The 16003-nt window shown below is 44.7% G+C and overlaps 1 protein-coding gene across 1 annotated transcript in view; it reads right to left on the bottom strand.

The window, feature by feature from the left end:
* LRRC8D (leucine rich repeat containing 8 VRAC subunit D) overlaps nucleotides 1-13706 on the bottom strand; it is a 53730-nt gene extending 40024 nt beyond the window's left edge. Inside the window, exons 1-2 of the mRNA XM_074906538.1 lie at nucleotides 13454-13706; nucleotides 1571-1707 (exon numbers count right to left, since the gene is read on the bottom strand). The gene's annotated coding sequence lies outside the window, so the exon portion shown is untranslated. The remainder of the gene's footprint in view (nucleotides 1-1570; nucleotides 1708-13453) is intronic.
* Between the last annotated feature and the right edge of the window lie 2297 nt (nucleotides 13707-16003).

The following is a 16003-nucleotide window of genomic DNA, read 5'->3' as shown; positions in this document are numbered from 1 at the left end:
CAACAAAAAAGTTTAAGACAGACTCAGTACAGTTAAAAAGACTGCCCTATCTGTGTTCCTACTTAAAGATCTTCTCTGTCTCCTTTTAAAAAAAAACCAAAAAAAACAAAAAAAACAAAACAGAACTGCTGCAGGTTATCCAGCCTGCCACATCACATCAATGCAGCAACCAGTAAGGCCTGGCTGCAGAATTTAGGTCAGCTCGTCTGTGGAGCACATAAGGTCTTGCACACAGCCATGAATTTCCTAGTAATGCTTCAATAATCCCTCTTCATCCTGCTATGCAGCTATTTTACTAGTAGCTGCTAGCTTTCCTCTAACTCCCCAACAAAGACTCTCCACAGGAGGGATGTTTGCAGGCAAATGAGACACTATCTCTTCCTTGGGAAGCAGGAAGCCGGTTGTTGAATCAAATAAATGCTGATTTTTATTTCTCAAGATAAAAGAGTGAAGGATTCCCAATGCATGCCAGAAAAGAACTTCCCTCTTTTAACCACACACGATATAACGTGAGCTGAAAATTACCTCTAGAGTATTAGGAATAATTTTCTTAACAGATCATCTAAACAAAATCCCACTGTTTCCACCTGGGTCAAATAAAAAAATAACATAAAAATGTGACTAATAAATTCAGTCTAAGGGACAGCTGCTGGTATTTCTAGAGAAAGCATCATCTGAAGTGAAAAACACTGTGCCTCTTCAAAGAATGCTTCCCTCTAGAAGTGAATTGCGGGCCACTGCCTTCCCAAGCATTGTACAAGCACACATTAAGTAGTAGCCCTGTTCTTAAGGAATCTCTAAAGGTGCACAAAAATATGCAAAGTCTTTTCAGAACATGGTCCTCAGAGCAGGAGTTCCACATAAACTGGTAAGTACAGTTATATAAGAAACAAATAATAAATTGAATACAATAAACCAAAACCTCAAACTTCTCTGACTGTCTACATAGATGAACCTAAGACTTCTTAAGTATGGCAATCTGAAAGATGTGAATGTAAGAATAAATACTAGTTTCCAGGAACAGTTATGGAAAACTTAGCAAATAAAAACACAGTTAGCAAGCTGACAGTTGGTTTTGTCTTAAAACCCACCAGCCTGCTACCTTTCTGTGCTCTGGTGGCTGCATTACATTGTGCTCCTCAAAAGCTTGCATTTATACCTCCCTATTAGAACAGAGAATAAAGCTGATGAAAAACTCTTTCCTCAGGACAAATTGCTCTTCAACATTCAAACATTTCTTAAGAGTATTACTAGTCCACTCTTTCCAACTCAGAGCATGGATACAGGTATTGGCAAACACATACTGAGCCATACTGCACATCAGATGTGCAAATCAAATACCCCCAGAAAAAACACAAAGTTTCATTTGTTTATGTTTACCTCAGATCCGTTACAGAACTCAAGCACCCATGCTAGGCCCACAGATGATGTGGTTGCTGTTACTGGGACACCATCCTATCACATGTATTAGCAAGACTTTTTAAGGAATAGAACTCTATTTCTATAACTAATCACCCACAACTTCACTTGAATTCAGTATCAGAAACTTTTCCCATTCCTAGCTCAGTACCTGATCAGGCTGTGCTTCTCCTTCCTCCTCCGGCTTCAGCTGGGCTGAGTGCTGGCTCCAGGAGGCTCTGGTGATGGGAATACCAAGTCAGGTGCTGATGGTCACTTTCTCATTTTGACAAGCACCACAGACTCTTCCTGTATAAAAACAAACTGCTGTGAATCAAAGTGGCCAAATAAAGTGTTGACACTAGTGGGGTGTCAGAGAAACACCACTCTGCAACACAGAAGCAAAGTGTTAGTCATCCTTTTGCTATCAGTGCCTGATCTCTGGGGAAGGCTGAGCACACCCCTACTTTAGCAATTTCAGAAATACTCTAAATGAGTTGTCTTTCTTGAAGCGTGGAGATCCCTCAAACTAGCAATTTGCCATTTCGCACATATTTTCTTAAACATATTGGCTCATCTGAACTTAACCAAGAGCACTGCTATTTCTACACCACTGCTTCCCTACAGCACCCTAAGAGCCAGACCAGCCCCCAGTACATGGCAGCTGCACACTGCACATGCTCCACACAACTGCTTTGATCACACTTGACCTGCTGCATTACAGCAGTATGCCAGGTAAGCAGGCTGTCTTGAATCAATGAGTTGCCTGGAAAATCTCTGGAAAACACCTCTATCCCCTTGATGAACAAAATGGAGAAGAAACAGGATTCTCCCCTCTCCTCCTTTAGCTCAACACTTCTGCCAGCCAAGACCCCAGCACAGGTCTTCTTCACTGCCAGCTGCTCAAAGGCTCCAGGGCACAGCAGAGCCCACGTATGGAAAGCAGCAACTCAAAGCGAACAGCCAGACTCCAGCAGGTAATTCATAAGTATTTATTTTAGTTTGCTGCTTATTAAGTATGCCTCATTATAAATCAAGTATTTTACAGTAATTGCCTCCAATCAACAAACACCGAGAAAGCCGCTACCTAGACCAATGCTGCTTCACAACTGAAACGAGTCCCCTAGCAACAGGCACGACTCTACATGACCGTCGGTGTGCAGCAGGCTGGCCACCACCGCCTCGCTGCCCTTCTTGCGCCTCTCCTGCCCTGGCTGCGGCCCAAGCAGTGCTGCTGCGTGCCCAAACCCTTCCTAGCACTGCCGACTCTTGCATGCTGCTGCCAGGGTGCAAGCACCAGCACTTCAGGGTGCTCACTGCAAGACTGGCAAGCCCCAGCCTGGCTGGCAGCAGGACCTCGACAGGAATGGAGACAGCCCCCCAGCACAGGGAACACCCCACAGCCAGGTCTCAAAGGCAGGGGCAACTGGCTGCATCCCCTGCTTCAGCCACCAGCCCACTGCTTCCACGCTAGCAGCAGCTGCACTGGAAAGCTGCTGTGTTGTTAGGGTCTGTGCCCAGTGCCAAGCACAGTGCACTCACCCACCTGAGGTGCTCCCAAGCCACTGCAGAAAAAAAACCCACCACCCAACACACACTTCACTCATAATTTATTTTCCAAGGCCTTTCCAGGATTGGCACCTGCTGGCACTCAGAAGCCCACAGGAAAAAGCCCTGTGTCATGCTTTCCACTGAGAGCATTTTAAAGGTCAGCAGGAACCTGCTGTTCCAGGTTTCGTCTTAGCAATAGAGACCCAGGATAAGGAGGTGTGGAAGTCACCATCAAATAATGCAAATAAAATATGCACCTTGAAGAATTTTCTCCTTCAAAGGGGTCAGGGTGGTCAAGTAGTCTCGGAAGAATTAAATCCCCTTCCACAGCGTACATCATCGAACTAGAGTTTTCAGAGACTGTTTTTTAAAGACACCGGGGGGGGGGGGGGGGGGGGGGCCCCGCGGGTGGTGGTGGTGTAATTCTGAGTAGATACTTTACAAAGGTCTATTGCAAGCAGGTTTCAGAACAGACCTTTGGATCATACTTGCACTGACAGAAAATGCTCCCATAGCCACAGGGCCGTTCACCTTGGCTGTTTCTGTAATCTTTTTTCACGAGGTCAGAGACCCACACGAGAAGGGCTTAAGCAGAGCTCTGCCCTCCAACCCCTCCTCGGCAGCCACCCCAAAGGCAACAAACAATTTCTGAAGACAGAAGGCAAAGGCAGTTCCCACCTCCAAAGTAGGAGGGTTGTGTTTTTTGAAAATGCATCAGTGTTTAGGGAAAGGTGTCAGGAGAGGCTGAAAAGCACCACTACCATACTTGATAAGGCATAGAAGAACAGGACAGCTTGTATTCAAGAACTGTATCGCAGCCTGAAAGACTGCTGAAGTCCATCACCACCACCACCCCCTTCCTGGAATAGACCTAGCACATGAGTTGGATCATACCTGGAAGAGAGGTGGAAGAAACAAATGACAAACACACACTCATAAGATTTTGGTTTAAAACAAAACCAGCCACAAAACCCACCCAATCTAAAGCAGAAATTCTCATATAAATCCTATCAGTGTGTAAGCAGATGCTTGGGCAGAGCCAAGACCAGTGAAAGAATCTTCCCCACAGTTCTTGCCACAGAAATCCTCCTAGATTTTGTTCCAAATCCCATCTGAGGAATTCTCTATGCTTCTTCCTTCATCTCCCCCTCCAATTTTTGAAGTGACAACCTCTATTTATTAAAATGAAACAACATCTTACTTACAGAGACATCAGCTCTGATACAAGAATACACACCCGCTACTATAGTCAGTATGTGGGACAGTGAGTATGAAGGAGATTAAATAAGGAGCATGTGTATGACTTCTCTTATAACCTAGTCCCCTCTGGCACTCATTCCCTTTAATCCTTCTCTTTTCTTTCAGGCCCCTTCAGCATAGGGAAAGATTTACACCCCATTTACACTGGGGTGTTGGCATCACATTTATCTGAATCACAGTCAAGCACTTGGCACTTCAGGCATAACATGTTCAACCTCCAAATGCCACGTCCTATATACTGTAGCCTACATGTGGCTGCCTTCATTTGTACAGTCACTTGATCAAACATCTATTCCACTAAGGAAAACACCACTTCTGTTGTGCTTAACAGGGATTGCATTTAACAGGGAAACAATCATTGCTAACAGAGTGGAAAAAATCAGATGATGCACTTACAGAGCAAATTATTAGAATTCTGTAAAAAAAAGGAGAAGGAGAGAAATCACAGTATTTGGGAGAAGTAAAGATCTTGGAAAAAAAAAATCAACTAATAAAATAGGTGGAGCAGTTCTAGTCATTAGAGGTTTAATTTCAGCACAGCTGAATGATTTTCAGTTCTACATGTATCTCCAACCCAGTCAACAGCAGACATTTGACAATCACTTTGGTTAAAACGCCATCTTCCTCCCTTGCTACTGCATAAGAAAAACAACAAACCACCACACAGGAAAAATGCCATGCCATCAGGAAAGTAGAAAAACCCCAAACCAGCACAGAATCCTACAGCAGAAGTATTGTCAAAAGCAGCATGTAACCTAACCAGATAAATATCAGATTTTGTTGCTACCTCTGAGTGAGGTTTTGCAATCAGCTTAAAGTGATTTGTGGCCACCCTGCTGCTTAATACTCCCACTCTCTCCTCTGGTGTGTCCTTGGGAGAAGCATCCTGCCCCACCAAGGCAGAGGTGGGTGGGCAGGAAGGCAGGACTTCCCCTGGCAGCAGTAGTGTGAGCTCAAATTTGCTCCAGCTGGTCTTGAAACCAGTCCCTTTGGAAAGCACCTTAGGCACTGCTCCTACTCCATGGGAGCCTACAGGATCCCACTGCCACTCCTGGAAAAGTTCACTGTCCATATTAGAGCGCTTCAGCTTTTCACATGTCACCCAACATCCCCTTTATTTCAGGAGCTCCTTGTAATTCTTTCCTTCTCCTCTTTGTGCCACCTCCTCTTCCCCCCTCCATGAGCCAGGGGCTATGTGCAAATTTCTCCCTCCTTCCTCTCTTCTGTCGCAGAAGGCAGGAATATAACCAAGACATTAACAAATGAAACCTTGCCAGGCAAGCTGGCAAGATTTCCCAGTGCTATAGGTAACCCATTGTCTGATCTACAGGCAATAAGAGAGGGGACTGCTAATGGTTATTGAAGAATGTTTAGATTCTTCAGCAGACAGCAAGCCAGATCTAAGCTCTTACAAGTTCAGACAGCAAGCAGGTAAATAATCAGACACTGAAGAAGCCTTAACATGGGTGAGGTGACAGAAATCAGCACCTATCAGAGTGCAGAGAGCCACCATCCTCTCTTCATTCACAAAAAAAACTGCAGAGGAGGAGCACTAGGTGCTCCTCGCACTGACCAGCTGCATACTGGTTGTGACCAGGCTGTTCTGGGCTGCTGCGCACATGGACCAACTGCGATTTTACAACACAAATGAGGCAGATGCAAAACTATTCAGCCAAAACCAGGCTTGTACCAATTCAACCTGCAAGTTTATAGGTGCCCATTAAATTTGCCGTAATGAATACATATGTCCACACTGTATTACTTTGCAACATACTTTCAAGCTGATTGCAAACTGGGAGAACTTGGCCATTCAGCTGTGAGCATGAAAGGTGAAAGCCCTGCTTCTGGCGATGAGACTCCCTCAGTCAAACAGGATTCATATGCTTTTCAAGTGCAGAACAGTACAACTTCATGCTTTAAGATTTTCTTTTATATTTACTCACACTTACCTCAACAATTATTAAAACAATAATTTTGTTTTATGTTTTCCTTTGCCACACTTAGTATTTTCTTTCGTATTTTTGCATGCCTCTCATTTTCTGGCTTTACTACTATTGTTCTGCTATAACTCTGGCCCCATCTCGTTGTTTAAAATCTGTTTCAGTTAAACTGATTGATGCTAATAAGGACACTCTTAAGTTCACCTTTCGATTTAGGTACATCCTAAATCAAATTACACTAAAAATAAACAAAGCATAACCATAAATTTTAACCACTGGAAATCGAGTCTTGTCCAAACCACTATTTTTTCATTTTCCTGATTAGTAGCACACTTCTGTCTCATTCTCAGTCCACTCTTTTTTTCAAGAAGAGCTCTTCTCCTGTTATCTTCTTGTTAAACACTTTCCTATCCACTTCCCACTGGGACACTAGCAGTGACCAAACTCACAATTTCTGCAGCGCCAACAAGCATTTGCGTATCTGCATTCCTCTGCTTCCTTGTTTCAAGAGCCAACAGATTTGTTGTCAGATGGACAGGAAAGGAGAGGAGCAAAACTATCAAGCCAGTCTTCCCTTTCTGTCTGCTAACAATGCCAAAGAGGTAAGACACTGAAGAAATTTAAGCATGGGTTATAAAACAGCAAACGTTACTTTAAAAACTCAAGTGCATGAAAAGTTTCATTTCCCTTTTGTCAGTTCCTCTTCTAAGCTAGGTAGTTTAAGCTTTATTTCTTAATTTAATTAGACAGAAAACAAGTACATGAAAGTTTCTGGATGGCAGCCATTGAGAGGAACCCTGTATGTAGACTTCTCAGTTTGTATTTTTAAACACCAGTCAGATTAAGTGTGAAGTCTGGTTCCTCCAGATGCATCTTTGATGAAGGCAATTGCTAATGCATGTGGAAAGTGTTTATAACCGTAGTGGTGCTTGAAAACAAAGCAAGATAGTGCACTACATTTCACACTTCTCACTCAAATTTTAATGCAAAGATTGTCAGACCAAAATAATTCCCCCTTCCATGATCTGTATACAAAATACTATGTACAAATATGCAGGATTTTTTAATCATTCACTGACATTTGCATTGGTTTAGTGGACAAATTTATACTGAACAATCCAAATGACATCAGCTTAACAATGTGTTCCCCTGTGCAGGACTGCAAAGGCAACAAAATGTCTATTACATAATACTTCTATATAAAATATTAATATTCACAGAGGAAGCTTTTGAACTGAAAGGTTATTTTCAATGATTAGCAAATCAGTGTTGTATAAGCTTGGGTTTTTAATCAGTGTATTTGAGACAAACTATACTTTTTGTCAGCAAAATATGACAAAGTTAACTTTGTATGTGCACACATCAAGGTATATCAAAGATCTCCCTGAGGTTACCAGCTTCTCTTTTGACCTTATGGTACTGCAAGATTATAGAACTGCCTCCATCTCTAGCACATACAGCTTCAGCAAGCCTGCACTAGTGTTATTCCAGGCATGGGTGTTCTTTAAGGTCTCACACCAGCTGAAAGTGTGTAAGTTCCCTTTCCTTCCTATCCTGCCATGGCTGAAGAACAGATAGATATTCAGATGTCACACTCAAATACACATCCCATGGGCTTATTTTCTCCTTAGAGCTATAATCCCAGATTGGAAAATCACTGCAGTAAGAATAAAGTGTTTCAAACAAAGTCCACCCGAAAAACCAAGGCTGCTTTCAGCAGGCACGTTGGTATCTGTGGCATTGGCCAGACTTGAAAACACTAGAGGACTAGAGGTGCGGCAGCCCTGACTTCTGTAGAACCCAAGGGCATTCAGGAACACCTTTTATAGAGAAATTTATCTCAGTGCTGACTTGCAAAGAATGAAGTCCAAGGGAGAAAAAAACCCCAACGCAGCACCTTGGCTGTGGCTTTGTAGCCATTCAGTTGCATGGGGGCAGGTAGGAGCCTGCCTTGCTTCTTCATTGGAAGGCCTATAAAGAGCCTTCATTTTCAGGTTTTTTACTCTACGTGTGTATTTTTACATAATAAATCTAAGGAAGAGGTCCATCTAGAGCATCACTGGTCTCCAGCACATGTTCCAGGACACTGCTGTAGGTCTCATTGTATTTACCAGCTCCATGTGAGTGTCACAGATAAAACACCTAAAACAGCAGACACCTCTATTTAGGCAGCCCCAACCATGGTCTTGGCATACAGGGATCATGTGTATCAGGAGATGTGACTCAGACCAAAAAATCCTAAACAAGTGAATAGAGAGGGACTTTAAAACCCCTGTTTGGGAACTGTGTAATTTTTAAAAAATGTGAACGTACAGCAAACATTCTGAAGAGATGTTTGATAGGAAAAGGTAACAACAGTGTTTAATTATCTGTTATGCCCACGCCTCAAGTCTGAGAAATCTTCCATTGCATTTTCCTGGTCTTCAAAGGAGACCTTCATAAGACAGAACACCCGAGATGCCTAACTTTTAACAAAAAGACCATATACAGAGAGGATTCTTTTTTTAACACTAACAAGGAGCAACACAGGTCACATTTCTTTTTCCTGTTGATCGCACAATACAAAACGCAGGACCATGATGAATAAAGGCAATTGCTATCCTCACCCACTGCTGACTGCCACATGCTTTCAGCCTGGTCATTTTTTCTGCTTCTTCAGAGTCACCAAGAAAAGGGTCTCTGAAAACAAAAAAAAAATCTGAGCATCGAATAATTTTCCTCTTCCCCTAAGGGTGGCTGTACGATTGTTTCAGAAGTCTTGAATATCACAACTATTTTAGTCTCAGAACAAATCACTTCTGAGGAATGAGATCAAGCAGAAAGAAGGAAAATTATAGCTAGCAACAGTTTTGAGACTACCTGAACATGTTTTCATATCCTGATTTATACTTGAAGAGGAGGAAGAAAAGGGAAGATACTTCTTTTGAAACAGTACCAACAAACAGGTCCTTGGTGCAGCCATACTCTCTTCCCATGCTACTGTTTGACTCCAAGCAGTGGGCAAAAGTGGCATTTTGCTGGCCTGATTCCAAGAAAACAAGCTTCCTCCTTTCAAGGATATCTCCCTGAACACTCTAGCAGCTGCAACATGAAGATCTTTGAGCTTCTCTTCCTATCCATTTCCTGAAGGGGGACAGGAACCTACTCTTGCAAGACTGGAAGAATACAGATGAAAACAATATAGAAATAAGTGGAAAGAGCTTCAATTCTTTTAATTAAAGAAATTAAGAAATTTGTGGTGAGAGAAAGACTGAAGCAGTGTCAGTTAAAATTAATGATGTGGAAATGAGTATTACTGATGGTATTATAAAGTGCCAACTTGACTTGTGACGCACATTCCTTTTTAACATGCCAAAACCCAAGATGATTCTCAAGAAGTTAAACACTAGAAATACTGGCTTTGCTCTTTCCTAAATTTGTTTGGAATCTCTGAGGGGAAAAATTTTTGGCAAGCAAACAGTACCTATTCTTTGTTACATGGTTAAAAGAAAATTGCACTCAATTTGCTTAGACCAAAAGATCTCAAGCCAGACCCATCCTCAATGAAAGCAAGTCAAGCTTTGAAAAAACACAGCTCAAAGTGTTCTCAAGATAAGAGGTACAGAATAGCTTTGAAACAGTAATTATAATCGCTTTTACAAATACAATGCTGGTAGCTGCTAGAAAACTGTATTTCACAAACATCCTTCTCTGTATTTCAGCCCTCGTCTGGCAAATACAAGCATAGGCCCGCAGCACGACAACATCACAGCCAAAAACATACAGTGTCAAGATCAAGCACCTTTACCATGACCCCAGAGAACCTTACGCATGCATGCATGCTCATGAGACTATACACCTGTGGACAATTAGTCACATGCACAAGTTTTTGCGTGGTGAACTCCAGACTTTTCACTACTTGTTATAAAAAAAATGTTAAAAACGTCAGTGACACAAAAGCACTGACAAATCTTTATCTAAATGTAAGGTTTCTGAAGAAAATTATTTCCATTTTTCTTAATAAATCAATAGCACTTTTTTCCTAGCATAACCTTCCTACCACCAAGAGACAATAAATAAACAAAACAGAAAGAAAGGGGAAAAAAACATAAGGAGAACTGTACAGTCTAATCTCAGTGCTAGCAGGAAATGGAGAAATTTAAACAGCAAAAAAATGAAGTAACATGGTTCTGTTCTTTCCATTTTATATAGTAATATTTAAGTATCACATAAATACTGCTAATTGTGTTTTATGAATATTTAGGGATCTACACCAATTTTATGAATTAATTAGAAGATACAGATTGCTTTTTTGATAAGAAATTAAAAACCTTCAGTGTTCATTATTTGGTAAAACACTAACTCTGAAACTCCCTTTTGTTTGCACTCAGTTGAGAAACTAGATTACTGGGTTCACCCATGAATTGTTTGTGACTCAAGCTACTTGTTAGTAAAACAGCCATCACCAGCCCCACACTGATTAAATGCTTTAAGCCTCGGGACACTAATTCATCCTCAGTGATCACAGTGCCCGAGTACCTGTATCAAAACTCCCCTCTGGCTCTTAGTGGTGCAGGAGACAGCAAAGGGAAACCCTGGGCTGAGATGCTGAGTCAGCACTCTGCCTGCAAGACATCCGAAGCCAGACCACCAGTACACACGAAAAGGAGGAACTGACACCGCGGCCGGTGCCAACAGAGAACACAAGGGGGGAAAGAAGCTCAGCCACTGGCACAGAACCCTGATGCAAAACCCACTTACTCCCACTGGCTTCAGCAGACTTTGAACAGGACCTCAATACACAGAAGGAACAGGAAGACCTGGAGAAATTGAAGGAATTAACTTCAAGGTGGGAAATTTCAGTACAGTCACTTCTTATAAAACTGCACTAAGACACAACACACATGGTCTCGAGTGCTTCTGACCACAGGGATGTACGTATCCTTTTCTCCACTGGCATTTCTTTTCTTATCCTCCTTTTACTGGCAGGACCTATTGCAAGTATATCACCAACAGCACTAGCTTTTTTTTTAGTCTCTCGCCCACAGTTAAGCAAGCTGTCCGTACACAGGACGTACATACCACCATACCACAACCTACCTACTGCCACAGGAGAGAGAGAGGCTCGTCTGAGGCGACGGGAACACTGGGCTAAGAAAGAACTGGAATACAAGGACTATATTTCACGTGTGCAGCTATGTGTTAATGCAATGTACACTAGTTAATCTTTCCACAGCAAGCACCTAAGTGCTTTCACTCTCTTTGCATTGTTATTATTATACAGGTTTGTTCCTATTAATAATTACCTTCCCATGAGGGTAGCTTACAGACTTTCTTCATTGCTGGTGCTGCTGCTTTAGAATTCCTCCTCCAGGTCTGAACACAGTGGACAGATTACCATCCCCCCAAGGATGTCAGGATTGGTACAGATATATATTCTGCATATCTGGATCTTACAAAATAAATTACTGCTTAATGTTGCTCCCTTCCCTATGTTACCTTATGTAGCCTTCGTAAACTTTGGATCTTTATCAAAGTAATCTCGATTCCAAGTAACATTATTTAAATATTCCTTGCTTATTATGTGCAAGAAAAAAAAATAGAGCAGACATAACAGACAACTGTTTTTCACACTAAGCAAGACACAGGCAGAGCACCAAATGAGTTTACTATAAAGGCAACGCTTGCTCAGAAACACAGGAGAAAATGGTGTACAGTACAAAAAATATAGCCACAGTAGCATATTCGTAGGCCAGGAACTCATAAATCAATTTCAACAATAAAAGGTTTATAGGGAATTTGTAAATCACAAAGAATGAATAGGATCCTGGCCCGTGAGCAAGGATCGATGAATTAATTTAAGACTGCAATCAAGAGCAAGTAACACTAACCTTCTATACTACCAATCCTTACCCCTAAGTTTGAAGAAAGGGGGTTTCCTCTGTCACAAGCAAGGGGGTAAGGAAAAAAAAATCCTAAACCAACAAGCCACAGAAAAAGGGACTTGGCTACTTTATCTGGGATGAGAGTGCTTTTTTGATAGCTCAGAGCTGTGGGATCAAAATCTCAGTGCTAGTCCTGCAAATTTCTTACATCCTAAAGCCGTCTCCCAAACAAGGGGGCATAGCCATTCCCCACCTCCAGTTTTAGAAGCAGAAAAGACCATCCTTTCCTATCACGGCTAACAGACATAATGCTGAGAAAAACCCCAAAATACTTCTCTACACTATTTAAAAAGAAGAAAAAAAAAAAGCTGTAACTGACAATGCTGAGTAGCAGGTACCCCAAAGCTAGTACTGGAGATGTTTCGCTCTGCACCAGCAGCTAAGCCAAGTGAAACATCACTTTCAGCACCACCATTACAGGAAGTACTGCTGAGACTTACTCCACCAAACAACAGGCTGGTTACCACTGCCGTCCTCCATTTTCAAGTCTGAGTAACCTACCTCATGGCTCTTACACACCGGGAGCGTCCAGAGGAGAAACTGCCACCGGCTGCTGGTGTGCTGTAAATGCCCTGCCTGCATCCCCCCACCGACTGCAGACCAGCTTCCCCAAAGGATGCTGGGCAAGCCACAAGCTTTCTGTGCCTGAATTTGTGTTTGTTCAACAGCAGTGGCAGCACTTGTAACGGGGACGGGGGGGAAATGGAGGTTGCAAGACAGAGGAGCTGCTGTGCCAGGCTCAGGGATCCTCAAGGAGCAGGAGTCGGTGTTGCTACATACCGGGGAGCAGGGGGAAGGGAGGAGACGTGCCTCGAAGAGACAGAGATGACTCTGAGAAGGGCTATATTTTCATCCTAAAGATGTGTTTTATTGACTGGTTTCGGCCCCTTAATCTGCATGTGGTGCAACGCCAAGGAACAGCTGCCCCCATACAAAAGACACGCAGCCGGCGGTCCCCACACGGGCCGAACGCCGCCGCTCTCGGGAGGGGGCTCTCTCCCTTCAGCCGCATTTCCCCGTGGCACGTTGTACTCCGCGACCCGCCGCCGGGGCTGGCCCCGCCGCTGCCGCTCGCCCCCCGCACACGCCGGCACGTCCCGCGTGGATGGGCACCCCCAGGCGAAAACACCGCGGCAAGCCACAGCCGCTCCGCGGGGTCCCACCAGCGGCCGTGCCGAGGGCCGGAGGCGCCCCCGCGGCGCACCGGCAGCCGCACAAGCAAAACCGACCCAGGCCGGTTTGAAGGCGGAATAAAGAAAAAACAGGGAAGGCAAGCGCAGGGCGGGAGAGCCGGGGGGTGCCGGTGCCGCCCCCTCCCCCGCGGTCCCTCCGCCGCCCGCCCGACCGCCCCCCGCCGGCCCAGCGCTCGCCTCGCCTCACCTCAGGGACGGCCCCGCGGGCTGGGGAGGGGGGGCCCGAGAGCCGCCCGGCCGCGCCGGGCCGAGCCGTTCGTGCCGCGGGGACAGGGTCCGTCTCCGGGGCCACGGTCCTTCTCCGGGGCCGTTACTCCCGCGGCGCTGCCATGCGGGCGGCGGCGGGCGGGGAGGTGGAGGCCGGGCCGGGCGGGCTCGGCTCCTAGCAGCGCCCTGCAGCGCGCTCTCCGCATGCGGCGCGCACCCGCATGGCTCGGCGCACGGACAGCTCCGGCTGCCGGCGGCGGCGGGGGCCGGCCCCGCGGCCCAGAGCACCGCCCGCGGCCCGGCGGCGGCCAATGGCTCCCGCGGCGCCGCGCATGTGAGGGCCGGGCCGGGCCGGCGCCGCCCCGCCCGCTCGCCCCCCGCGCAGCCGCCGCGCCCAGGTGCGTGCGGCCCGGCCCGGCCCGGCCCGGCCCGGCCCGGCGGCGGGGCTCGTTAAGCGCCACCTGAGCAGGTCCCGGTGCGGGGCGTTCGTTTGCGCGGCGGCGAGAAAGGCGAAACGTCAGGTAGCGAAGGCAACGGTTTGTTCTCATTGTGCAGGTAAATGTGTGTAGTATGTGAGGCCAATAAACCAGCGAAAAGTTCAAATGATGTGTTTTAATTGTTACAGTATTATCGGGGGGGGAGTTTTCTTACATCTGTCTTGAGCCCTTGAGGGAACCGGAAAGTCAAAGGCAGCTTTAGCTTGGGCCGGGCCGGGGGAGGCGGCAGCCGTTTGGATCGCAAGGGCTGGTGCTCCTCCAGTGCAGCTCCAGAGACTGAACACAGCACGTTGAGGAAGGAGCCGAACTGAACCTGACCCTCACCCCAAAATCCATTAGAAGTGTCTTGTCTTCCTTTAATCGTAAGGGTACCAATATCCTGAAGTCTCTGTTGAGCACTGACCTGACAATCGACCAGACCTGTGGGGTTTTTTGAGCTAGAACTAGATGTAACCTATTACTTTTGAAACTATATTGAGCTTGATCAAGAACAGAATTTTAAAAATGTACCGGCATACCTTCCTCCAAATTTTGCTTCATCCCCATGATTTCTAGGAACTGAAGGAGATGGAAAATGATACCTTGGTGCTTATTCAGAATACCTTTATGGCCCTTTAAAGATTGAGGATTTCCCCTTTACATTTTTAGATGCATTTTTAATCAGACCTTCTGGTCTAAATTACTGTAAAATGTATCTAAGGTTACAAATGAAAGCATTTCTTAGCAGCTATTCAGCTTATAAGACCAGAGAAAATCAGGCCAGCTTGTCCTGCTCTCAGCTATTCAGCACTATTTTCATACCAGAGTTTTCATCTGGTGAAGAATTTTAGCAGAGTTCAGATTTAGTTTAATGAGCTGTCAATTACTTTAAGCTTTGATTTTTAATACCTTCACTTGGCCTTTTAGTTATTTTCTTCCCTGAGATCACCAATACTTGTGTTATTTTTGGCCAGCATTTTAGACCTCTCTGTTTCCTCAGTAAGGTGAATTTTTTATCTATTTATTTATTTCTGCACTGGCCCACTGGCCAAGCCACATAGGGTGTGTAATACTGGAGCTCCACAGTGATGTAGGGTTAATAGAGATAAAAGGAGTCCAATCTGGTAAACATCAAGGCAAGTGAAAACAGATAATAACAAGAGCTGCTGGCTGGGAAATCCTGATTCACAGGCAGCTGGCAAAGAAATTCAAGCGGAAGAAAAAGGATTTTTTCAAATGCCAGAGCTGGTCAGAGCTAGCTGAATCCACATTCACTTGGCAATCAAGACACTTTGCCAAGCTGAGACACACCAGCAAAACAAACAAATAGCTCTGGGGACCCGAGGCAGAAGACACCTGGAACTGGGTAGATCCAGATCCAATTAGGGTCCCTTTCTAACAGGGCAAAAGCAAGTGTGAAAGACTTACTTCCTACAGAACATATGCTGGGTTGCTTCGTTTGTTTTTTTCCCACATGTTGTGATATGTATTTAAAGATAACTCACATTTTCTTTAATTTACAACTCTTTATGTTCCTTCCTTTCAAGCTTCTCTAGCAGAGACCTTTCTCACTGTCTCAGGTTTAGTCTTCTTTGGGCTGCAGCCCCAGTGCTTTTGGGCAGCTCTTTCTAGATCACTGTTTCTGGCTCTGGCTGCCTGGGACATGCTGAGGTGGGACAGAAGAGAGAGGAGGGGAGTTAAAAACCTGGAAGAGCTTGGTTGGAGGCAAATACATGTCCCAGTTATTCTGTTATCCTGCTACAGTCTATGGGGTTGTTTCAGCAGAAGTGCAATTCAGCCAGCTCCAAGTTACTCCATGTGATAAAAGAGATGCCAGAAAACCAGATACAGTGGAGAAAAAAATGGCTTCTTTCCATTTGCGCAGTTTTGACGTTGGCTCTTTACAATTAAAATAAAATAATATTGTTATTTTGATCTGTGTCTGAGAGGAGTGAATTAGTGATTACATTAACAAGCAATAGTGATGCAGCCATATGCATCACAGGATAAATTGATCCTGTTTATTTTTACAACTGCATTTTAGTTTAAATTTT

The sequence above is a fragment of the Athene noctua genome, chromosome 5, assembly GCF_965140245.1.
Source record: "Athene noctua chromosome 5, bAthNoc1.hap1.1, whole genome shotgun sequence".
NCBI classification, from domain to species: Eukaryota; Metazoa; Chordata; class Aves; order Strigiformes; family Strigidae; genus Athene; species Athene noctua.
The sequence above is the reverse complement of the archived record's forward strand: the minus strand, read 5'-3'. Positions and strand labels throughout refer to the sequence as shown.